This window comes from Catharus ustulatus, chromosome 3, assembly GCF_009819885.2.
Source record: "Catharus ustulatus isolate bCatUst1 chromosome 3, bCatUst1.pri.v2, whole genome shotgun sequence".
NCBI lineage: Eukaryota > Metazoa > Chordata > Aves > Passeriformes > Turdidae > Catharus > Catharus ustulatus.
The window spans coordinates 91976700-92002882 of record NC_046223.1 but is presented as its reverse complement, the minus strand read 5'-3'; the positions used below and the strand labels follow the sequence as shown (position 1 = coordinate 92002882).

At 39.9% G+C, this 26183-nt stretch overlaps 1 protein-coding gene across 9 annotated transcripts in view; it reads right to left on the bottom strand.

Annotated features, from left to right (window-relative positions):
- The window catches only part of KHDRBS2 (KH RNA binding domain containing, signal transduction associated 2), a 359637-nt gene that overhangs the window by 135841 nt on the left and 197613 nt on the right, over positions 1–26183 (bottom strand). The window lies entirely within an intron of this gene.

Genomic DNA, 26183 nt, shown 5'->3' with positions numbered 1-26183 from the left:
CAGATACAAAATAGAACCACAGACTCATAAAATGTTTTGGGTTGGAAGGGACCTTAAAGATCTAATTCCAAGTCCCCTGACTCAGACACCATGTTGACTTCCTCTTCATTGGAATGCCTGACTGGGAGAGGCAATTACTGGGATCCTTAAATATTAACTATGCCCCTAATCACTAATTTAGTAATAATATAGATAATAGCTTTCATTTCATACCATCCCAAAATGTTTTTGCATATTTTTCTATTCTTCTAACACTATTAGTTATAAGCCAAAGGTATCTTCTAAATCAATGTGCTCTGTAAAATACAGAGGGAAAAACAAAGAATCAATGAGATCACATTTACAGCAATTGTTGGAACAGGTGCCATCTACTCTGCTCTCCTCTTAATATCATCTGTTATTCATACTGGCTTTAAAAGGATTAGAACTTCAAACTTGCTGACTGCGTTTATCTTCCAGATTCCACACTGGTGCTGAGACTGAAGTTCATTAATAATGTAGGTACATTTTGTAAGAGGAAAATGTGGGGGGAAATAAAAAAAAAAATTAAAAAAAAAAACTCCAACAAAACAAAAACCAACCAACCAACCACACCAAAAAACAAACTCAAAAAAAAACCCCACAAAAAAACCAACGGACCTGCAACAGGACAGAAATTCGAATTTCTGTGTTTCTGCCTTAACCCCTCTTTTTTGGAATACTGCTGTATAAATTAATTCTACTAGAAATTGCCTCAAATAAACCATTACTCCCTCAGGTAAAAATATGATTTAAAATCTTAGTATCGACAAAACAGAAAATCCAAATCAAATTTATAATAGGGTCTGCAAAACTTCACCATTCTGCTATGTAATGCCCTTAGTTTTAGCATGCAGATTATTTGCTGTACGTTCAGTTAAGAAACAGTGTATTTTGAAATGACAAGGTAAAGACAGCAAAATACTCCCAAAGAAAGATACTGGGACAGGTCTCGTGGAAGAGAATGATTTCATTAAAAAATATTACTCTATATAGATAATTATCTTATGGGGTCCTTCAAAAGAACAATAAGGATCATAATTTCTAAACCTAAAACCTTAAGTTTTCAGCAGAAATGCTCATTTTGCCTCTTCCATTAAACAGAAACGTTAACACTGAATTAATCTTTCATAGTTGTGCAAGTATAACTAGAGTCAGGGTATCTATTCTGATAAATATTTAATTGCATGAGTTCAGAGTCCAGCACATGAGCAAAATTATGCTGCTGATGCTTCATATATATCTAGTCCCAAGAAAGAGTACATGATGTTTTAAGACACACCTATACTGAAGGAAGTACAGTCATTTCACAACTATAAGGCACATCCTTTTGACTAAAAGTTTCCCCCGAACCCGGAAGTGTGCCTTATAATCCAGTGTGCCTTACATGATGGACAAAGTTGTGACATTTGCCACCCCGGAAGTGTGAGCCGTGAGGGGAGCTGGTAGTTCCGCGGCAGCCGGGTGGGGGCGGGCCCGGGGGCCCATGGCACCGCCCCTGTCGGGTCCGGGTGGGCCCGGGTGCCCATGGCTGTCAGCAACCGTGCAGGGGAAGCTGGGGGCAGAGCCTCACTGCAAAAAAAGTGCGCCTTATAGTCCGGTGTGCCTTATATGATCTACAAAGTTGCAAACTTTGCCGACTCCCGAGGGTGCGCCTTATAGTCCGGTGCACCTTATGGTCGTGAAATTACTGTACAAGGAAGTAGCTACACACTACAGTGCTGTATTTTGTTTCAGAAAAAAACGCAAACAAAACAACCTCCTTTTTTTTTATGTTAAAATAAGCTCATGAAAAATGTCCTATACTTCACAGCTTTTCTTATGGCTTTCTAATAATCTTATAGCTATTCTTAAAGCTGATAATCTACATAAACCTATATATTTTGCTCTTCTTTATAGCTTTAAAAACATTACTACCTATAAAGAGTTTTTTCATTTAATGCTGATAAGGAGGCTGCGATTGACTTGTATCATGGTGGTCAGAGTTTACTAACTGTGAGCTAACCATCCATACCCATGACTATTCACCTAAACATACATATTGACTTTAGAAAGGTGAAGGATTTTTAACACCAGCAAAGTTGTAGCACTCAGGGCCACAATAAATTGCCATTTCTATGTAAATACCTAGAAAACCAAATTGCATGTTTAGATAAAACATTCATTAGTCCAGAAAACATCAACATGTTTACACAAATTACCACAATTATGTTTATTAATGAAGGTTTGGAGTGATTAATTAGGTAGGTTGCCTTGACTGTTGTAGGAACAAAGCAAACCAAGGGAAATCAGTCTGGCTGGTGGGAGTTCACCCACAGGCCATTCTGGAAGCACTGACAGGAGGTGCAGCAAAGAGAGGAAAGCACACAAGCTGCTACAGAACTCAGTAAAGCCTTTTGGAAAAAAAAAAAATCAAAATATGATCCAAGTTGCAAAACCTGATCTGAATTAACAAGAACGTGTAGTGACAAGGAAAGAGAGTTAATAAAGAAATCAAAGGGTAAGGCACAGAAAGACCAAAAGAATTTAGGAAATACGTTTCTATCATTACCATAACAAAGGCTCATAGAAGTCAAGGATAAATCAATCCCTGAAGGACAGTGATCTCCTGTCCTGATGTACTCTGCCCATTTCAGTTCTATTATAATTCTATTAATAAATATCATTACTCTTATCTGTGACAGCTAAATTTCATTCTTACCAGATAGTCGGGGGAAGAGTAATTTAGGTTACATTCAAACTACCTTAAGAATGCAGAGTTTTAGGTGTCAAATCTAAAACGATAATCACAATATTTCACTCTGACAATTTTGAAGCATGAATAGGGCACACTCTTTCACTCCCACGCATGTAATACCCTCTGAAGTTCTGTGTTGCCAGCATAGAGCACCACATTCCCAGACACATGTTTGCCCACTCTCTTCTGTGCTCAGGCAGCAGAAAGGGAACGGGAGGGGGATTTGGACTCCTGCAGCATTTCTGCATCTTGCCCAGCTCCTCATCTCAGCAAACGAATTCCAGGGCTCTGCATTTGCACAGATTCACTGAAGCTAGGCAATCTCCCCTAAATTCTGTTGGTGCTGCCTTGGGGCTATTTTCAGGCAGCTTAAATTCCAATTAGGCTAAAATTTCCATTGAGTACATGCTTCAGAAAACTCACAGCCAGAAAATGGGACACAGAAGACACAGTGATTTTAGGTGGAGCTAGGTGATGAAAATACAGCCCTTTTGTTTGGTTTTAGATGCATTCTAATTTTGGACTCTAAGAGACATTGTCCACATGCCCCCTTCTATATGTGGGGAAGCACTAAAAAACACTGAAAATAACTGGTGATGAGGACTTCATGGAGTCCCTGCTTCTTTGTGTTCTCTGTAGCCTTACAATGGTAAACTCTGCTATGCTTCAGCTTCAGAGCATAGTGAGAACCACTTATCTGGACTCATGGGGTCAGGATCTGCAGTTCAGTATGCTGAAGAGGTCAAGAACCCTGCAATTCCCACTTTTTACTTGAGTGCTTTAATATCAGGCTGTTACAAAAAAGAATAGTACTGGCTGCTCAGTATTCAAAGTACTTGACAAACTAAACCCTGAGTTGATAAGAGATATGTGGCATTTCCTGTTACATTTTATATTTTAAAATCCAGTTCTAAAACTCCAGTGCACTCAGATATAAACCTATTGAACTTCTTCCGGCACATATCAATAACATTTATAAGTGTCAGGTTAGGAAACTTAGAACAATTGTGACAGGTAGATTGGAAAGCCCTCTCCATCACCTAAATTTGGGTGAGACGGTGCCTGAGGTGGGCATGTAAATTAATTAGTGTAACTGAGTCAGGATAACCCCTGGTATCAATCCAGACTGTGGGAATGAAGAGATTGAGAGCAGCCCTGATAGGAAGGTGCTGGGAGAGCTGGTGGATAAGAGGCTGGTCTGGCAATGGCAACTTGCAGTCCAGAAAAGCAACCCTATGCTGGACTGCACCAAAATCAGCGTGGACAGCAGGGCAAGGGAGGGAATTCTGTCCCACCTGCAGGGTCCCCAGCAAAGGAAGGACAAAGACCTGTTAGAGTGAGCCCAGAGGATGGACACAAAGATGATTAGAGGGCGTTGGAAACCCTCTACTATGAGGAAAGGCTGAGAGTTGCGATTGTTCAGCCTGCTAAGAAGGCAGCTTTGGAGTGATCTAATTGTGTCATTCCAGTAACTGAGGGAAGCATATAAGAAAGATGGAGAGAAGGGCACATAGTCACAGGACTACTTTCAAACTGAAAGAATAGGTTTAGGTTAGATATTAGGAAAAAACTCTTTAGTGTGATGGTGGTGGGGCAATGGAATAGGTTGTCCAGAGATGTTGTGGACTACCCGTCCCTGGCAGTGTTCAAGGCCAGGTCAGATGGGGCTCTGAACAACCTGGTCTAGTGGGAGGTGGTTGGAACTAGGTGATCTTTAAGGTGCCTTCCAACCCAAGCCACTCTATGATTCTGTGAACTGCATCCTTAAGCTTCAATGCTTTGTTTTTCTAACACTAATTTGAAGCCCATTGCAAAACATGAGATTCATCTGTAGCTGAGCCCATGTCCAACCAAGCAATCCCTACAAAGTTCATCATCAAGTGGGAACTGCCTCTAGCCCACCCTCCCTGGGTGTCTGATGGGTATGGCATATGTTCTCCACAGCTCAAACCCCACAGCTGTTCTGATATTCCTAGATAACACCCACACCTACTGAACCCATGTTTAATGTATATGCATGGTTTCCTGGTTACCTACAGTCAAAGCCTTCTGTTAGGATGGCTCTTTGCCCATTCACAGATTGTCCTGGTTATCACACCAGAGCATAGGTGCCAGTTAATGATGGGTTTAGATGGACAGCCCGCAGTGCGCCACAAGTAAGAAAGTTTCTGCCAAAATGACTCCAGTACTGCATTATCAACACCTCACATTTGCCCACATATACTGGCACTCAAGTAAGGCCATTTTGTTTGCATGTAGTTCTCTGGCAGACCCCAATAAACACATAAAAATATAATCCATCGGAGCCCAAGGAAGAAATTAATTTCGCTAAGCAATCAGAAACTTAGCCAGATCCACAGCCATAAATGCTATGCACTTTCACTTGCCCCATATGCAAAAAGGTGCTGTCTTTACCTGCTTACAATCTGTCTGAAAAATAAACCTTAATTGTGTGGATCACCCTTAGAGATCAAAGCACATAAAGCAGACCATACATTTCTTCGGGTAGCAGTCTGAAAGTGTTGCAGCCAATATGAGTTTCAGCTTCTAAACGCCTATGGGCAGAAAACAAGCAGACATAAGCTAGAGCCATGTACACTTGCCTTTGAGGTTAGTTGACAGCTGGGGGATTTGTCAGCTTGCCACAGAGAGCACTCACCCAAGCATGGATGTCATTTTTCTCTTTGAGCATGCACAATTAAATCTGCCTGGCATCATCAGCATGGGGCACCGCTCTCTACAAGCGGTGTGGAAGGGAGGGGGGTGTTTGCTCCTCAGCATCTGAAGAGAAGCTGCCAGTCCCAGGGTGGAAATTAGACATAGGCAAAGTAGTAAGAAACTTTGACCCAGATATTTTAGTCTTTGATAGAACAGAGCAAAAGAAGCCTCAGCTAATTGTACAATCAATTTAATTTTTTTTTCCACACTAAAGAGACCTTTCAAAAGAAGATTATTGCAGTTTACATGGAAATGCTGTTAACCACAGAAAATACTCACACTGAAGACGGGTGCATGGGTTTTGAAGAACTTGCAGAAGCCAGTGTTAAATTTCAGCCATTTACCCCAATTTGTTCCACCCCTCTTGCTCTCAGGCCCCACACAAATGGATACTGTGGTCTGTAATTCATCCAAATGACAGCTATGCTGCTACAGAAGCCAGTTAGCTGACAGCTCCCTATCCCTGAATTTAATTCCAAGTGAGCTCTGGCTGCCAGAGACTTGTGCTCATTTACAGCTGTCACTTGAAAGAGACTTATAAGGGAATTGGTAATACAAACAGAGGGCATACAGCAGGCTACAGGAAAGGTGGTGTAGCCACCTAATCCAAAAGAAATTGTTATGGATTCTTGCTGGATGTTTACACTGACTTCTAGGAAGTAAGAGATGTGATATGACTGGTCTTCCTCCAGGAAAACCCAGTTGCTTCAAAGGAGGCAGGGTCTGCCACTGTTCTCCAGCTGTTTGCTGAAGCTCTGCTAATAACGAGATATTACCTGCTCTTAAGGCTGGAGTAACTGTCTGATATAATTTACATTGAAGCCCACACAAGTAACAGCAAGCTATGCACAGTACAACTTTTACAATGCAACTTTTTTTATTCCAGCTACACCAGGTAAGACCCAGATTGCCTCCTGATAACCCACTGCTGTAGGTTTGTAGCTCCCTAGTCAAGGATAGCAGGGACGGCAACAGCAGCCAGCAAAAGTTAGACGTGTTTACTCTTGTTTAGTTGTCTCATCCAGCCTGGCTACAGCCACACTTCCCTCAGTCCCATGTAGAACAGTAAACAAAAGATGCTGCTCAACCTGAGGAGACTAGAAACGGCAACCAAGAATGAGAAATCTGGGCAAGAATCTTACTACAGGTCTGTGAAGTGCCCCTTTTTTTACAGCTTCTGAGTAATTTCAGAACTTTAAAAAATCCCATTAGGTGATAATCTGTACAGGTTGATAGCACATAATACATTGGAACTGAATATGATACATGACACAGGAACTAGTTTTTAAATCAATTTTAGAGGTTTTTTATTTATTGTAATACAGGATTATGATAACATGAGCCATCCTTGGAGTAAGAAAGGACTGTCTTGGCAAGCACTAAGTCTGTTTTACAGATGCAGAACAGAAACTTCTTAATTCTGCTAGTGTATACTGAAATCTGTTAATAACCATTAGTCAGGAGATAAAGAATCTTAAATTTCAGTTTCTGGGAGCAGAACCTGGCAAAAAGGCGATTCATTATAGTCAGCATTCTCTTGACAGAGGAGCTGTGGGAATGGTAGCATGGCCTTACGTTTGGTCCTCCACTTTTCTAGAAAACTGATTGATCCAGACTAATTCAGGTTATTGTCTAGAGTCTGCTGCATGCACGACCCTTTAGAAACCCTGAACATCTCTCTGATCATCCAATTTAGCCATAGTCTGTGTCAATGAAGTTTTTTTGTAGGCTTAGAATAAACAAGACCACCCAGGTCACTGATGACTGGAGCAGCATTGTCTCCACTCCCATGGCACTGCACCAGAACCACCACTGCCTAGCACAGCTGCTTGGCAGGGAACAAACGGGTGGCAAAGCTGGGCTGACAGCAAAAGAAAGGATGCAGATAGAGACTCATTCTGGGAACCTCAGGCTACCATGAGGGCTTGGCTTTGGAAGGTATCAGCAGTGCCTCGGCATTTTCCCTAGTCAGTGGCTGAGACAGAAAACACGGTATCTCTATTTCTCATGCACTCTTCCTACACAGCAATCTGACTAACCCAAACTAAACTGCATAGTACATCCCATTCAGTGCCAAGACTTTTTTGCATAGTAAGGGAAAAAAAAAAACCAAAAAGATTCACGCTGGGTAGATGGTCTGTAATAGCATCATAAAAATATAAGAGCAATTTTCACTGCTGGAATCAAAGATATTTTCAATCTGCTTGGTTTGAACTGCTATAATCTAAATTAGTTTCACTGTTGATAGATTTATGGATAGCCAGTGTAATGGTACAGAGGGCAATCACAGGAGAACAAGCAGGTATGCGAGGAGTCCCCGTCTCCATACTAAATTCTACAAGCATGAGGAAAAGACAGTGAAAGAATGCCGCTATTGAATCCCAGGGTCACTGTCTGAACTACCACAGAAATTAAAACTATTAAAATAATACACATTTAGCTTTCTGAAGTTTATACCTAATTTCATGTACAAAAGAGTAGATATAAATAAATAAGGAATGGTGAAAGGAAAAGAAACATCCAACAAGAAAAGCTGAAATCATGACAATGAAAAACCAAAGCAAATGGCAAGCTCAAAAAAATTAGCAACAAATACATAGGTATAAAATAGCTGATTATCCACCAGGATATTTATAATGTCTCCTTGTTTCTTTCTGTAGCATGTGTTGAAGAAGGTTTTGAGGTATTTTAACAGAATTACTACCTTTTTTTTTTCTCCTGTTAACAGAATATTATCTAATTCCTGATTATTACCACATAGCAAAAAGTCCTTTTTTGCTTCTCACATTTCTTCATGGCTGCTGTGTCTATGCTATCCCTCCCAGGTAGCTGCACAAGAAGACCAGCTTCAGATCAAATACAAACTCTACTGGTTCAAGTGGAAAAGTGAAGTAAGTTCCCTGGCTGAAGGAGCTGCTCACTAAAAACATCTGAAAAGAAACAACTGAAGATCAAGCCCAGCTATTAATCACAGAAGCAGCAGTAAAGCAGAGGAAGATATGTAGGCTGTCATGTGGAATGCTGCCAGAAAACTTACAGGTAAAAAAATAATCTATTTATAAACAGCATACAGAAACAGAAAAATAGCTTCTAAAGAGATGCATTTATAGCAAGATATTTCATTTAGTATATGAGGGTTTGTATTTCATCCCAGCCTTTGCATTCACTCTAGTGTTGCTCCAAATATGATATACTCCTGCATAAGGTAACCCTAATGATATTCACTAGGCACAGATGTAAACTGCATTCTCAAGAAGAAAACCACAGGTATATTGAGTGATGTAAACGCCACAAAAAGATGACAGACATAAATACCATATTTTCTACATAATATTAGATTCATTAGCATATAACGTATTCAACTGCATTTATGACTCTCCAGTCCACGGGTGTATTTTCTTAAAAAAGGTTTCTTTTCCTTGAAACATAACATGTTAAAATTTTAGAATAAATTCCATCAAGTTTCATGATGATAATCATAGCATTGACGATTAAACTCCAACTTCCCAATATCTGAACATACTTTCTGTATTAAAAGAAAAAATAGTATTCAATACTTTTTTCTCATTTCCAAGAAATGTGATCAGTAATTATACATGGCACTGAAGGGGAAAAGAGGATAAGAAGGCAAACTGGGCTTGGAAAACATGTGTTCAGTTTCTTTCCATTACACATTTTAGTGTTATAGATATATCACAGTATTTGAAAAGTGACCCCACCTAGCTCCTTCTTACTCTACTCCATACAGTTTTGCACTTGCAAACATTTTAAAAATTTTTGCTAGTACATATATTTTTAATATTTCCAATATTCATACAATACATACTTATATTTACAATATTTGAATAATGGCATATAGGAATATATATGGTTGTCCTCCCTGCTTATTAGAATATGCATCACTGAAATGTATTACAATGTCTAGGTCTCTTTGAAGCTACTAATCTGGACTCTTATCAAAGAAAAGCCTTAATAAATTTAATTCTGTGCCATGAGTCAGAAATCTAAAAAAAGGGGATTATTAAGTTACAGTAATTTCATGATTACAAGCCGCACGTCTGGGTGCCGACAACATTTAGGTCTTTGTTCATGTATAAGCCGCACCAGAATATAAGTCGCATTTTCATTCGCAGGGAGGACCCGCGTGCAACAAAGTAGCGAATTAGTAACGGGATCGCTTGCCTGGGCCCGGCGCTGCCCCACGGTGCCAGCAGGAGGGAGGCATGGAGCCCCTGCCTCCCCTCGGGCCGGCGGGAGGGAGCCCCCCACCTCCCCCCCCACCCCACGCTGCTGGCATGGAGCCCACCTCCACCTGCCGTGCAACAGAGTAACCAGTTTGTAACAATCGTGCAATCCCAGGTTTTACTGGCAGGTGCTCAGCTCGGCACCTCAGCTTGCACTTCCGGGTTTGGAAATTTCTGAACTTTTTTCATATATTAGCTGCTCCTGAGTGTAAGCCGCATTTCTGGGTTGGGAGCAAAGTTTTAGTCAAAATGGTGTGGTTTATAATTGTGAAATTACTGTAATTTCTTTTTCATTCACAGAGATGAATTTTAATTTTTTTTTCTTTTCATTATAGCAGAAAATGCACATATGATGATTGGGTGAAAGGAATCATCACAAAACATTCTTCACACCAGAAGAATGTTTTTATATTAGAACTATATTCTTCATTTTTTCCTAATAGCTAAAGCAAGAAAGTTTATTTAATCTGTGTGAAAGCAAGTATAGGCATTTAAAACACAGTATATATTGACAACTGGTTATTAAGTCAATACTATTAATTAGTTATATGCTTAACATCATCCTGGCCACAAATCTCCTTTCCTAAAGTCATAATCTGAACTAGGATAGTGAAAATACAGTTAAGTAATTAGGAAATAAGACTTAAGGTCTCACCTTTTCTTTTTTAACCTCAAAATACAAGGGCGGATTGAGGAGGTGTTACTTGAGTAAGCACAACTCCTATGCCCTGAAGAACTTTGCTGAGCTCAGTGCCACCTAAATTAGTGCCACACTAATTCCATCTGGAAAGTGGATGCCAGCAGCTGTTAACCAAGTGCCACATAAGCTGAATTTTCCAAGCAGATTTCCCATTCAGCACAAACATGGAATGTTTGTTCAGAGCCCACGCTTGAGTGCCAGTGACTCCACCTGTGCTCAGGACTTAGGACAGTTACCTCACTCACAAAAACCCCACAAACAAACCCAAAAGAGGTACCCAGAACCTCACTGTCTGGTGATCCCAAGTCTCACCTAACTTCACCGCAGAATCACAACCAGGGTTTGAAATCAACCCTATATTTTTGACTATGAAAAAAGACCCTGCTGATATCAGTCACTTTCTGTGACTAAAAGCTGGGCAGGTAACAAATTCTGGGGTTTTAGTCAAAGAGTTAAAAATGTGACTTCATTTATTTTTTACCTAAAAATAATTGGTAGTGCTAATAAGCCTCAGGTGTGATGTGAATACAAAAAATATTACCTGAAGGATGACTCCTTATACTACTAGAGTCTGTGATGAGATGTCTTAACATCAAAATATACATAAATATCTGTCATCTTACTTTGCCTGTTTTCCAACCAAAAAATTATATAGCCTTACACTGGAATTATGTGGAACTGAATACAAGTGATGCTGAATCCATTAGTTCCAAATTATGATTTAACTATAATAAACCCAGTTCTACATTATTGATTTTAGAAGCATGGTGGAAATCTGTGCTAGAAATTCCATCTGGTTTTGCGTTCAATTCAAGAAAAATGTTCTTAAATATAAATGTTTCAAGTTTAGGACAATTCAAATACCTCATATTTCAATGCAGTAATTTACTTCATCATAGAAAATATGAGTGGACACTAAAGTAATAACAGTGACTGAATAACTGCATCACTTGTATTTTTGAAGTAAAGAGCACTATAAATGGAATGAACAGACACTATTTTTTTGGTAATACAAATGATCAATTATTTTAACTGAAATGTATTTAATTAAAACCAAAATATATTTAATTTAATGTGTTTCAATGATTAATCTGGATAGGCACTGGATATCAATGTCGCATTATGCATTTATATTCAGCATAGCAAGCCAAGGCAAACAGATATGACTTTAAGGTGCTGAGTATTCTCAGTTTCTAGTGGTTGCAACTAATCCTGCTTAGCAGCAAAGGTAGATTATTTTATCGAACTTAAGCTTTCCAGATGTGGGGTTTATGAGATTAAAGTCTCCAATACAGCTCTCTGCTGGGCAGGTCTCAGTAACCCACAGTTATTTACACTCATTACTGCTTGGGCTAAGTGGATTGGGTAAAAACCTCACCATTCTCCTGGTTCCCTTAAACCTTCTATAAATAACCTGGGTTGCAAATTTATGTCTTAACCTGAAATTTTTATGTCCAGGCTTTCCTGTTATCATGCCAGAGACTTACGAAGGCATGCTGAGTATTAACATATCTGATATTGCCGTTAAAAACCCAGAGATTTTCATCACTCAGCTTAGTGATTTTAGGGAAATCACAGGAAATATTAACTGCTCTCAAGTCTGTCCCTGTAGGTCTGTTCACTAGCATAAAAACCATTAGCTTTATTTTTCTATACACAGTAACAATGAGAAGACAGATATCAGACAGCTCTTCTTGCCTGTACTCTTTCCTTTGAGCATCCTTTTCTTTATCTCTGCTAAAGGAAGAATTTGACACTGATTTCCAAAAAACGTTGTCTGACAATCACCATTACCATGCTCATGCTAACTCCGTTACTGTGAATTTATTTTTATTTTGAAATATTTGGTGAGATCTGTCCTTCATCCCAGGATTCTTCAATCTCAAGACCCTCAAAAGCATGCCAATCCCAATCCTATACTTATTTCTGTAGAAAGAAAAGAAGCAAAACAAAAGCAAAACTTTAATTCATTTACTTTCAAGTGGTTCTACCTTTTCTCTGGAGATTCTGGACTCTGCTGTAATAAACCGCTGACCTTGAATATCTTCTTTGCTCCTGATGTATATTAAAAAAATATGATCCATATCTTTATGAAAAAGATTTTGAAGCAGAGTAAGCTGAGAGAGGTATCAGAAGAACCTTTTTAAAATGCCACAATACGTACTAGTGACCAATAAGTTAGCTTTCCTCTCTTAACAAGCACAGCCCACAGTTTTCTCAGTATTTGGAAGCCTCTAAACAAATCTTTCTTAATACAATCCCAGCCTCAAAAATGCAACATTTCTGCAATGGTCTGGAAAGTGCACCAGGTCTTTACATTTTAAGTGGAAATTTCACCTCACTGATAGCCTTCAGGTGAATTGATTTCAGATTGGAAGAGATCAACTGTCTATAAGCTCTTGTTGAACATTTAAGCATAAACCTAGATATCAAGAAATTAAAGATACACCATAGAAATCGATCCAGTGGCTTCTCAAACACTGCCAGGTGCTCTGTACAAACCAGGAGCACTTCGCATTTCTCCAGCTTTTATTGGCAAAGCAATCTTACCTTCATCTCTCTAGAGCCATTTCCAAGCACCAACTTAAAATATCCAGAACGAGGCAAAGGTTGTACATGCTACAGCACGCAATGCAATCCACATCAACTCAGTTTTGTACAGTCAACATAGTAATGTGAAAATGTTGCCTTTTCCCCATCTTTTTTTAAAGCAAAACATCTGATCTGAGCTCAGGGACCGGTGGAAGACTCAAGCATGACTAATTAGAGTATGTCTTCTGTATCCCATTGAGTCTCTTGGTATCATGTAATTTCAGAATTTTCTATTTCCCCAAACATCATTTACAGTTAGTAGAATTATAATTGTGTTTTCTGTTTTCAGAAAAAAACCCACTTATTTCTTCCTAATTAACTCCTACTCACACTTTTTTCTCTTCCCATCAGGGCCACAAGTCTGAAGACTTAGAAAAGAGAATTTCCACACATCACCAAGAAAACCCCCATAACCCCACTGAAACATCAGATTATCAAGCACTGATGAGCATTTTTAAGTAGAAAATTGTGAACTTGTGCTTTCAAGGGTCTGGGAGTGGGCCCAGGCATTGTGATCAGTGGCCCAAAGTTCAGCAGGGGACAAGTCACTAGTGCTGTGCTCCAGGGGTCTGTGCTGGGTCCAGCACAGTTCAACTCTGTTCAGGAGTGGATGACAGAACAGAGCACTCCCTCAGCAAGCTCACAAGGGAAGAGTGGCTGATTCACCAGAGGGCTGTGCCACTGTTCAGAGATCCTGGTAAGCTGAGAAATGGGCAAAGAGAAATCTCATTAATTTAGATATGAAGTTCAAAGTCCTGCACCTGGGGAAGAAGAGGCACCAGCACTCCGTGTCATGAAAGCAGTTTCTTGAAGGTTTGCAGAAAAGGATTTTGGGGCTCTGGTGAACAACAAACTCACCAGGTACCAGCAATGTGGCCTTGGGCCTGTGGCATCTTGGACTGCATTAGGAAGAGCACTGCCAGGAGGTCAAGGGAGGGGATTATTCCTGTCTGCTCAGCACTGGCAAGACCACTACTGGCTGCACCCAGTGCTAGACTTCCAAGTAGTAAGATACAGCTAGTGGAGTGAGTCCATCATAGAACCATGGAGATGAGTAAGGGACTGAGGCATCTTTGACATGTGAGGCTATGGGAGTTGGGGCTGTTCAGCCTGGAGAGCAGAAGGCCTAGGTGGATCTCAGCACTGTGTAAAAATAGCTGAAAGGAGGGAATGAAGAAGGAGCCAAACTCTACTCAGTAGTGCTCACTAATAGGACAAGAGGAAACAGCTGCAAATTTAAACACATGAAAGTCAATCTGATCATGCAGAATTTCCCCCCACCCCCCCTTCTGTGAGGGTTCTAAGCAGTGGCACAGGTTGCCCAGAGATATAGTGGAGTCTCCATCGTTGGAGATACTCAAGAGCTCTCTGGACACAGTCTTGGGTACCTGGAGGGGGTTGAACCACATCACCTCTGGAGATTCCTTCCAGCTTCAACCACTTTCTTATTCTGTAAAAGGAAGTCCTATGTTATAAATTATTTGATGGCTTAAAAGCAAGTTTCAGGTTCATACTAGGAATCCCTACAATGTTCTGCAGAATGACTCATTCCTTATGCTGAATTACATACTCCTAAAATGTGGGCTGAAGTAATTTTGGGAAAAGAGTCTGTTGAGCTGTCATTACACTCTGCAAAAAAAAAAGTAAATTAATCTGCATTCACAGAATCACACCTCCTTTAAATGCAATTTAATCTTCATAGTAGTTCTCTTTCTTTTAGGTCTGAAATTTTCTAGCCATGCAAGTTTCAGATCATCACATTAGAACACGCCCAGCTGACTTGCTAGAGTTTATTGCCATATTGTATTTTGCTAAGGCAGCCTGCATTTATAGCCATGTTTTGAAAGCGCAGGGTCATGCAGCCACAAAAGCCTGGGAACACAAGACTTTTTGCACAGAGTTGTAAATCTGCTTGTTCCACATGCAATTGTGTGTGTGCCTGTACTTGTACATGTCTTGTATTCACAAACACAGATTTCGCAAGGAACCAGGGCTCATTGTTGTGAAATTGCATTTGGATTTTTCAACATGGTACATTTCCTTTTCTTGTTTCTAAATACAGTCAGTCAACAAAGTATCAAACTTTTTGATTCAGTGCAGGTTGTGTTTCAAAACTACACCAATGAAAGAAAAACTCTGTAGATTTTTTTTTTTGTTTCAGTTCAAAAGGTCATTTCAAATGCACAAAATTTGATGAGTCATCTTAGGAGCATTCAGATTTTTTGAAAGTGGTATTTGGCATACACCACTGGCAGCCAAAGAAACATTTTCCCAGACAAGCAGGTCTGTTTGCAGTTAAAGGCAAAATCTTAAATGGGAACATATTTTTACCTTTTCCTTTTTACATCTTTGAATGATATTGAGGCAGCTTCATGAACAATTCAGTTCCATGGCACACAAAATCTAAGAAAGCCTAAGTGAGTTCATACACTTAATCAATGCATTTAAATTTAAAAACAATAAAAAAAATTCAGCACTGCCTTATGCAATTTGTTTCCTGGGAATAAAATCCCTGAATTTTGTTTTATCCTTCTCTAAATGAAATGTATTCTAACTGTAATATTTCTACTATGCCAGTTGATACATAAATATATCTATTGATACTCTGTACTGCCAAATAGTTTGTGTTTTTATTAATGCAAACTAGAGTTGTTTTATAGAAACTAAGGGCTAAAATCCTGCTTTACAGGAAAGCTCCATGGTTTAAAACTAGAAAAGAAATATGGGCAATGTTTTCCATATAAAGTTCAACAAATAGTTCTTATCTTAGCGTAATGCCAATGATCTGAGCGTACATGCTACTATAACTAGGACAGGAAGAGTGCTAGAGCATGATTTTCACACTAACCTTTGAGAAAGATTATATTCTTTTCTGTCTCCTAATGACAATGTTTTTGTTTCTCATTGTGGAAATCTGATACAATAGCCTAATTTGTAAAACCAGTATCATTAGAGTTCATCATCTTTGGTTATATCGCTCTGTGATTTGAATTGTTTGCTATTCAGCCCCAAGTGCTGATGGGGAAAACACAGTATTTGCTCCAGTGAAAACTATGGAATCTAGTTGTCACCAGTGATATGATAAGCTGCCTTCTAGAGCAGATGCTGGATAATTAATTTCCTGCATTAAGACACCAGAGTACTGCAACACCCAATACACCAGATGTATAAGTTATGGAAAAATGCTCATCCATTTAAGACACTGATGTGATTACATAGATTTTTGAAGTAGGATACAAATCATCTAACATTATCAGTACTTCTTAATTTAACACAGGTACCAAGTCTGATATAAAATTACAGCTTACAGTAATTTCACGACCATAAGGCACATTGGACTATAAGGCACACTCCCCGGGAGTTGGCGAATTTCGCAACTTTGTAGATCATATAAGGCGCACTGGACTATAAGGCGCACTTTTTTTTTTTGCAGCGAGGATCCCCCCCAGCTCCCCTGGGCAGTTGTTGGCCGAGGCCCCGCCTCAACCTGTTAGCCATTGGCCCCCAGGCCTATCTGTACCCGGGGTGGCCGGGTTATGCCTGCCGCTACTCAGCCCCACCTCCCTGGGGCCGGGCTATGCCCGCGGTCGCTCTGTGCTGCCTCCCCGGGGCCAGGCTATGCCCCCCGCTGCTCCATACAGCCTCCCTGGGGCCAGGGCATGCCCACCACTGCTCAGCCCTGCCTCACCAGGGCCACCTGTATCCGGCAGGAGGGGTGACACGGGTCCCCGGGCCCACCTCCACCCCGCTGCCACAGCACTACGGCCCTGCGTGCCCGCCTCTACTCAGCTGCCATGGCACCGCGGCCCCACAGGCCCACCTCCACTCAGCTGCCATGCCCCCATAGGCCTGCCTCCACCCAGCTGCCACGGAACCGCGGCCCCAACTTCACCCGGCTGCCACAGCCCTGTCGGCTCCCCCCACAGCTCGCAGCTCACACTTCCGTGTTGGCAAATTTCCAAACTTTGTACATTATATAAGGCACACTTCCGGGTTTGGGACAAAATTTTAGTCAAGAGGGTGCACCTGATAGTCACGAAATTACTGTACATCTTTCACATTCATCTGGCACAAACCAAGAAGATGCAGCAACAAACCAGTTCACCAGTTCCTAATTTGAAATTAATTATAGGGTTAAGTATTAGCACAGTCCAGCTCCACAGAAATGCCTAATAAAACTCTCATGATATCACACATTTTTATGTTTTCATTCTATGTACAGTACACAGCTGTGCTGAGGATTTATCAAGGTTAAAGAGTGAAAGGAAAATGGATCTCAAACATACTGCCTTTCAAAATGAAGGTTTCATTGCAATGGCTTCCATCTGGATCATATCCACAGGTTTCTCTCTAATCTCACAAAAAGAGGGGTTTTTTAGTTGTGTGGACCATCTTATAGCACACTGTTCTTTGGGGTTTTTTTTCATTTCCTGGATTAAAAGACTAAGTCCTATAGGATGGATAATATGGTAATTATTTTAGAATACATCACATTTAACAATATGCATTTCTTATCAGACAAATTCAGCTTTTCAGTGCCACTTAAGCCTGAATATAACAACATGATAATGATGTTTTGTGCTATTACCATGCATCACTTAATGTCCACTTAAGCTTTCAGACAATAAAATGCACAAGGAACAGATTTTCCTTCACTATTTTAGTATTTCCTTCCTGTGATTAAGTACAAAGGATTACACTGCTGCACTGACTGATGCCAATTTGGCAAGAGGACATTTGGTAGGAATTATGTTTGGTTAAAGTATTCAATATGCCATATCATTCCTCCAGGCTGAGAAGGTAGTGTTACTTAAAAAAAAAAAAAATTACAAATATCAAAAAGAACCATATTTGTATGTGTACATATACATATATACATGTATATATGATCGTGCATATAAAGAGAAAAATACCTATATATGAAAAAGCTTCCAGATGATTGGTGTGTTATTATAGATATGCACTCTTCTAGAAAATTTGTCTTGTCTGCGTAATACTAATAGGAAAATCAGAAAGTATTAATCAATTTTCCATCATCTGTTTTTAAGAGAGAATTCTAATGACTTAGTGATTATCCTCTTTTTAAAAGCCACACAAAATATTTTGGTTTAGCTCTCTGCTGCTTATATATAAAATTATACGTACTTCAGCAACTTAAATGAGTTTTTACCATCATAGTACCCATATTCAGACATTAATTATTTGAAGAACAGTATTAAAAGATCACTATTCTGCATCATATACAGTTATTATATCAGAATGCCATAATAGAAGGAGGAATCTGAAAATAATGACTTTTTGTCATGATCACTGTAACTGAAAGTTATTTCAATCATCTGTTGTGCACTTACACATAATGCTAACATTCTTCAGTGAGTTTTATTTTGGTCTTTACTGTCTCATCAATTTTTTTTTTTTAGTATCTTCCAGCTACACTAACTGGCACCGCTCTGCCCTGCAACAAGCAAATGGCTCCATGCATATTCTTATTTGTACTATGTAAAGTTGGTTCTACAGAAGGAGTTTATTTGTATTTAAGCAAATCAAAACTAAGAAAGAAATGTAGTTCAGACTTGACTGACCCTTCTTCTACAAGTTTATTTTTAAAATTGCTTTCAGTTTTGCAGGTATTTAAAATCTGACTAAACAAAGTAAACATTTAACTGAGTAACATCTGGATGTGCACTGTCTCTGCCTTAAAGTGTGAATTGTATTTGTCTTCAGAATAAAATATGCCTAAAACACAAGATTATGGGAATGGTTTTGTGATGCTCTTTGATAGCAATATCTACCTGGATGTGCAGGAATTTTCTTTAAGAAAGACAGGGTAATAGTATAGAATAGAACAGTGTCCTTTAGAAAAAATCTAAGACAGTTTTTAAATGGGGAAGAGAGTCTTGAGTAGATTGGAAAACTTGGGGCAGAGAACATCCTCACATAAGGACAGATATATAGTACCTGATATATCAACTTTTTATTTTGCTTCTGGTTTTGATGCTTGCCTGGTTCTTTCCAGTATGATAGGCATATTTCAAATGGATCAATTTGCCTTGTATTTAGTGGTACATGTCTGTGGTGGGTGTGTTTTTTCTGTTTGGGGTTTTGCTTGTTTGTTGTTTTTGTTTTGTTTCTGTTGCCCCCCTCCCCCCCCATTTCTTTAGTACAAAAAAGAATTGGTAGTTTATACAGTAACTATATAGAAGTATCAGCTATACATCACACTAGCTATCTAACACAAAAGGATTGCTCATTCATCCAGATTTCTTAAATATATTAGCCTGACAAGAAAGGTACATGAACGTTTTCAAAGGCCAAAGTACAAAAATTCAAATACAGTCCAAACTGTACTGAACACTTCCATGTGATGTCTGCTGGGCACTGGCCATAAACTGACCCTGGCAGAGCTATTTACACCAGTGTTTTAGATGCATGATCTAACCTGGAACAAATAAAAGGCACTTATCACATCAGAGTCTGTGTAAGTAATGCCTCTTATTCTTGGACTTCAGCTCCCACCCAGCAAAGTTCAGAAAACTATCAGGAAGGTTTAATAACTACAGTTTTCAACCAAAACATGTTTGTTATAATGAAATAAAACACTATGCATTAATGGAAATGAATCAGCTGACAAATTATGTTTGCTATAAAGGTTTCATAACTGTTTTAGGAAGACTACAACAGTATGTGACTATTACAGAACAAGAATAGGTATTAGTATGATGGAGTTGCAACCCATTTATGTTCTACAGTTAATGCTCTTCCTTTGCTTATTTAAACACCTGAACAAGCATACATGTTTAAAGCTAGCAAGCTAGCCTAAAACACAGGTTTCTAGCCTAAAACACAGGTTTCTTGATTTTTACTCCAAGGTTGATGGAATATTCTACTAAATGCAACAGCAGAAGTAGCTGTTTCTTAGGTATTCTACAGGAAGCAACCCCATGTGCAAACATTTGTCAGGAAACTTCTGTTCAGTGATACAGAAAAGATTGAAAAACAGTTTTCATTACAAATTACATTTATTTTTCTATGTAACAGGAAAATCTGAGGAAAGTAAACCAAGGAAAGTGACATCTGACTTCAGTGAATTCTCCTAACAAAAATCAATTTGAATGCCTTTAACTCAAGTTCTAAGAATAGCATACCAGAAGTTATTAAACATTCTTCTAGTAACCACATGAAGTTGTGCCAGTTCCCATAATCACTGTCTGACACATCAAAAAAATCCTGGAGTCATAACTTCTTACTAGAAAGGCAAATGTAACATTTCTAGTCTTTCCCCTGGAAAGTTAGAACTCACAGGGCAATACAATTGCTGCAAAGGCATGTCAATGAAGAAGGGTGTGTTGCTTGAGAATGTCCTTCCCACCCTCAACAAAACATTTGTGAGAAATCCAGTTAAGAAAATCCAGAGGAAAAAACCATTATGTCTTCCTTTAACTCAGTCATATTCTATTCTGTTTGTGGCAAACTCTGAAACCACTACCTTTCTAAGTCTTGAATCTCTTCCAACTTCTATCTCCTTGACAGAAAAAATCTGTTCACCATACACAGGCCAGGAAAAATTTGCACTTATATGAACAGAGAAAAGGAATTCAGCTTGGAGCTACTGGAGATTATTCAATGGGGAAAGGAAAGACAAAAAAGATGGTGGGGATTATCTGGAGGGATAGAGAAGACTTATCAAAAACAGAAAGAGAGGATTCCAGCATAATCTGCTCCTTGTATTAACAACATGTGCAATCACTAGTACTGGCAGTTTTTTTGCTCTGATTTTTTCCATTATCCAGGGACTATGTGTGTGAAGCTGTGGGTATGCATTTACAATGGTTAGTGAGTAACCTTGCAATATCTCTGGTGACACTATCTTCAATCTCCATTTCTCATTTATTATGTGGTAGAGGTCTGTGACAACCAGCACAAAGCCCATGAAAGCAGTGTATGGGCTCAGGTCTGCTACTCCTATATGAATTAGGAGTATTAGAGAATACATGCTGTAGTTCCCAACCTTCACAAAGGACTAGAATTGCTAAACACAAACTGCAGTTTAACATGTACATATACAAGTAGAAAACCCTGGGAACTAAACATTAAATGAAAACAAGCAAATTTTTGTTGATTTTTGGTTTAGAATGTTTTTGCTAGTTAATTAACTCAAACCATGAAAACAGAAATTTTCTAAAAAATAATGCCTTTCTTCATTGACTACATGCAGCAATAAAATTCCTGCTTGTATATTTAATATCTGTTTACTTGAATTACTCTAATGCATGTTTATGTGAGAGATTTTTTAAATAAAGTTGCTGAGAAATTTAATATACTGAAAAGAGATTTTTGGTTAGACATGTCACTGTTTTGAAAAGCATTACAAACTAGAAAGAATCCCTGTATGCATCAGATGATGAACAAAATAGTAGTAATTATTATTATTAAGCTTGTCACTAAACCTAGAGGCTGTCAATTATAACTGCTATAATCTGGCTCTCACGTCTTGTTTACATTAGTAAAAGAAAGAGATAAAAACACTGATGCTGGGGTGTTGCAGCTGCTCTGGTCAATGAGAAAGCACACTGGCCTCCAAGAGGCACAGGTTCCCAAACACCAGTTCACTTCCCAGGACTTCTCAAATGCTTTCCTCACCCACTTCTGTGACAAAAGAAGGCAACCTACAATTTTTTTTTTTTTTTATTGACAAAATGTGTTATTATGGCTGCTGATCCCTGACACATAGGGATTTTTACTGCTTCCCCACCTGCCTACTGACATTGCCGTCCTTCAGCATTTCTGACATCTTAAGAAACAGCCTATTCTTTAAACCCTCATCTCAGCACAAATTTATGGAGACTTGCTGTTCTTTCCCTGTTCTGTAGAGCACATCAGTTCTGTCAATGACAGAAGCTGGCATGACCCAGGTAAGCAGCAACAAAGAAAAAACTTGCTGATGTTGCTTGTGAAGTTGTGCAAGTCCTGATCCTTCAACTACTTAGAGGACACAAGTGCAGCTTCCTATTTCTCCCCTAAAAGCTGCATGACACTAGTGATATCTTGCAGCTGTCAATCAGAAAGCCACCACTTAACACATTAAAGGGACTGGTATCGATAATGAGCATGCAACTGCATTAGGAGATGGAGGCAGGAGGGTGCTAGAAGCCAGACTACAAGGATGGCAGACAAAATACTGGAGCTTCTGTACATAATTCTGAGACATTGTACAGCAGAATTAAATCAGAAAGCAAGTGTGAATTGTCAAACAAAAAGCACTGTAGCAAGATGGAGGAGGTAGCTACCATCCAGTTCTGACAGCTTCCCTCCTGCAGCCCCTGCAATCACACTGACATGGTGCCTGTGGCCATGATCAGTGCTGGGGCTGTGAGCCCTGCGCAGCATAACAGACACAGGGGTCTTCCTGAACTGCCATGCATTTCTCTGTCCCATGCCCAGATGGAAAGGGTGTGAAGTCTGTAGCTTGGTGAAATTATCTTGCTATTTATAGCAGCATATAGTGTAATTGCATGACACCCAACAGAGTTGTTTAGGTTCTACAATAAGGGTAAACAAGACTGAAATCTGGCTATTTGTCTGAAGGTCAAAGAAAGGGTAGGCACTGAAACGCTATACTAATCAAACTCTAAACTATCTAAAATACTAGATGAAAAGCATACATATGTACACATTCAACATGACTTCTAATGTTAAAAACAGAAGATAAAGCAGAGAGGGAAGAAACAGATGGCATACCAAACATCACAAGCAAGTAAACAAGAAGGCATAAGAGACAAAGTCACCACAAAATCAAGACTTGTCAAACAAGTACTGACCTTAGCAAAGGCACACTTGGGCAAGACACAGGCTCCACAGGCATCTCAGCACCACAGGGCACATTACTGAGATAAAGGCTTTGTCAGGTTGTCCCTGTGTCACAGGGACTCCAGCAGCACTTGTTAGACTACCTGCATCCACCCCAGCAGCTGCTCTCTGCCATTGCCCAGCTGCATGAAGTGCAGCCATGGGTTTTGCAAGGCCACAGCTGTATGGGAGTAATTTCCCCTTCTTTTTCCAGGCACCTGCTCACCCTGTGATCCTTCCTTTCTCAATGTCATCTTTTTTATCTGGTCTACTTACACCTTCTGGTAGTAGTAGTTATATAGAGACAGACACAACTGGCACCATCGCCAGTCCTTTATTAAAAGCTTCTCATGCCTTCTCTCAGTGGACTTCTTTCAGGTAGCACTGACTCCTTCCCTCTGCAAGTTTCTTCCTTCCACTTGACTAGCTAACCCCAAGCTGTCCCATACCCAGCCACCAAACCCTGTCTGTCCCTCACACAGCATCCTACCTTACCTGTCACTTGCACAACCACAGGCCCCTTCCTCCTTACACCACAACCAGCAAATACCGAGTCCCAAGCTCCAACTCCAACTAACAGAGAGCTAGCTAACCCACTCTTTTATAACCCTCATGCTCATTGGGCAGGCAAGGCTATCTCCACTTCTCAGCAATCAGTACAGCTGTAATTGATTGAGGAAAATTGCCTTCTGCACTATCCTTACACTTATCCTTCCCACATCAGGTAATTTTAAATATCATCCAGCTTTCACGTTGTTAGCTGGAGGAAAGAATTAAACATATTTTCTACCTCATGGTATCTACAGTGGACATGGAAGAGCACCATTATCTGAAATCAGTGAAGTCCCACATACACCACTGCACTGCATTTGGCATGGCCAAGTTTTGGTAGCATGAGGGGGCTACAGGGCTGGCTTCTGTGAGAAGCTGCCAGAAGTTTCCTCCATGTCCACCAGAGCCAATCTCTGGCATCTCCAAAGTCAGACATGTTTCTGGTCAAGGCCAGGCCAACTGGAAATGATGGTAATACCTCTGTGACACGATATTTAGGAAAAGGAAAAAATATTATTGCTCACATGTAATTGTGGCCAGAGAAGAGCAGAGTGAGAACAAGTGAGAGGAACAGCTCTGCAGACACCAAGGTCAGTGCAGAGGGAGGGGCAGGAGATGCTCCAGGTGCCAGAGCTGAGATTCCCCTGCAGCCCCTGGTGCAGCCCATGGAGAGGCAGCTGTGCCCCTGCAGCCAGGGAGGGCCATGGGGAGGCAGAGATCCACCTGCAGCCTTGGAGGAGACCCACACTGGAGCAGGTGGATGCCTGAGAGCAGGCTGTGACCCCATGGAGACCTGTGCTGGAGCAGGCTCCTGGCAGAGACCTGCAGACCTGTGGAGAAAGGAGCCCATGCTGGAGCAGGCTGTGCCTGAAAGACTGCATCCTGCAGAGCAATGACCCTTGTTGGAGCAGTTTGTGGAGAACTCTCTCTTGTGGGATGGATTCACACTGCAGAAGTTAATGGAGAGCTATTTCCCATAGAAGGCACCCCACAATGGTGCAGGGGAAAGACTCCTCTCCCTGATCAGCAGCAGAAACACTCTGACCATAACCCCGATTCCCAGTCTCCCTGTACTGCTGGGGGGAAGAACTAGAGCTCGGAAGGAAGGGGTGGGAAGAAGGTGTTTTAAAGGTCTTCTTTTGCTTCTCATTATCCTGCTCTTATTTTGTCAGTAATAAATTAAATTAATAGCTCTAATTCTAGTCTGTTCTGCCCATGATATGGTTTGGTGGGTGATTTTTTTTCTGTCCTTACCTCAACTCATGAACCCTCTGTTGTATTTTCTCTCCACCGTGCAGCTGTGGAAGAGAGTGATAGAAAGGCTTTGGTGGGTGCCTGGCATCCAGCCAGGGTCAACTAACTACAACAACTTAGTGGAGCATGGCGCCATTTCTCCACAGGACTTGGAGCTAGAAACATGGCATCCAGCTACTTCAGCATGGATGAATCATCATTCTTGCAGGAAAGGACAAGTGAAAGGGAACGTAAAAGAATAAGGGTTTCCAAGGATAGTTTAATATTAATTATCTTTTTAAAGACTCCTTTTCCTAAAGCTTGTTTTATTCTTCTATAAAGATTCATCCATTTTTGTCTCCTCAGAAAACAGTGGACACCATAAGGATAATATATAATTTCTGCCCTGTACATCCCTTTCATCTTTACTAAAGAGCAGCTTTTCTTTCTCTCAAGATAGTAGTGGGTAAATGACTTGCCAATAGTTAACTTGTTGCTAGGCCCATACCCTTGGCCTGCAAGCATTTCAATCAGTTGTTTTTTTTTTTGTTTTTTTTTTTTTTTTTTTAGCATAGTCATCTGTCTGTTTTTTTTCATAGCTATCATACTTTTTTCCCTGCCTAAGTGGGTAACTTGTATCATCATCAGCAGCAGCATCATCATCATTATCGCCATCATCATCTGCTGTGCCTGTTTGATCTCATTTGTCCATGGACACTGTTTCTTACAAAACAATCTTCGTAGCACTTCAGCAACAGAGGGTTATGATAATCTATCCATCTTTAGACATATTACAGCATATTCATAAATGAGGCAACATTGCAAGAGGCACCGCTTATTTTAGCATCTCACACAATATACTACAGTCAGTAGTAGTCCCTGTCCTCCTTGAAAACTATGAATGTAAGACTGATAATAGAATTTTAAGTCATTACAAAGAAAGGAATTAAGCATAATGTTGTTTCCTGATCTCTTTCCTCTTTTGATGAAATTTTGAGTTGCTACCACAGATTCTTTTCTCAGAATCTGAGGAGGCTTTGAAGTAGTATTTAGCCCCATTACAGCAGAAAAATCATTAGTTAATAAAGATCTTTTTCATACATTTATTAGTTGAAGCTTTTTCATTATCAGTTGAGGTCAACAGACTGAACAAGTGGATCATATTACCCACTTAGAAAGCTTTCCATATTTCAAGCTCTTGTACCTAATTTATCCTCACACTCCCTATGAAATAGGCACAGTAATTAAGTATGATTATGCTACTTTTTCCTAATTAGGTAGCAAGTGGCATCAATGTTTAACATATTCCATAAGTTTATACAGTGAATCAAAAGCAGAAATTCTGACCCAACCGCAATGTTTGACTGCAAATTCCTGGGCATCTGTGAAGTTACCTAAAGTTTATGAGGAGCTGATTTGGCACTTCTTCATGAAGAAATGGACATACATTGGTATCAGGTCTAAAAGATATAAACCAGCACCATGATTAGCACCTCCTTAACATGCCGAAATTTGCCAGTCAAGCGATACAGAACCCCTGTGG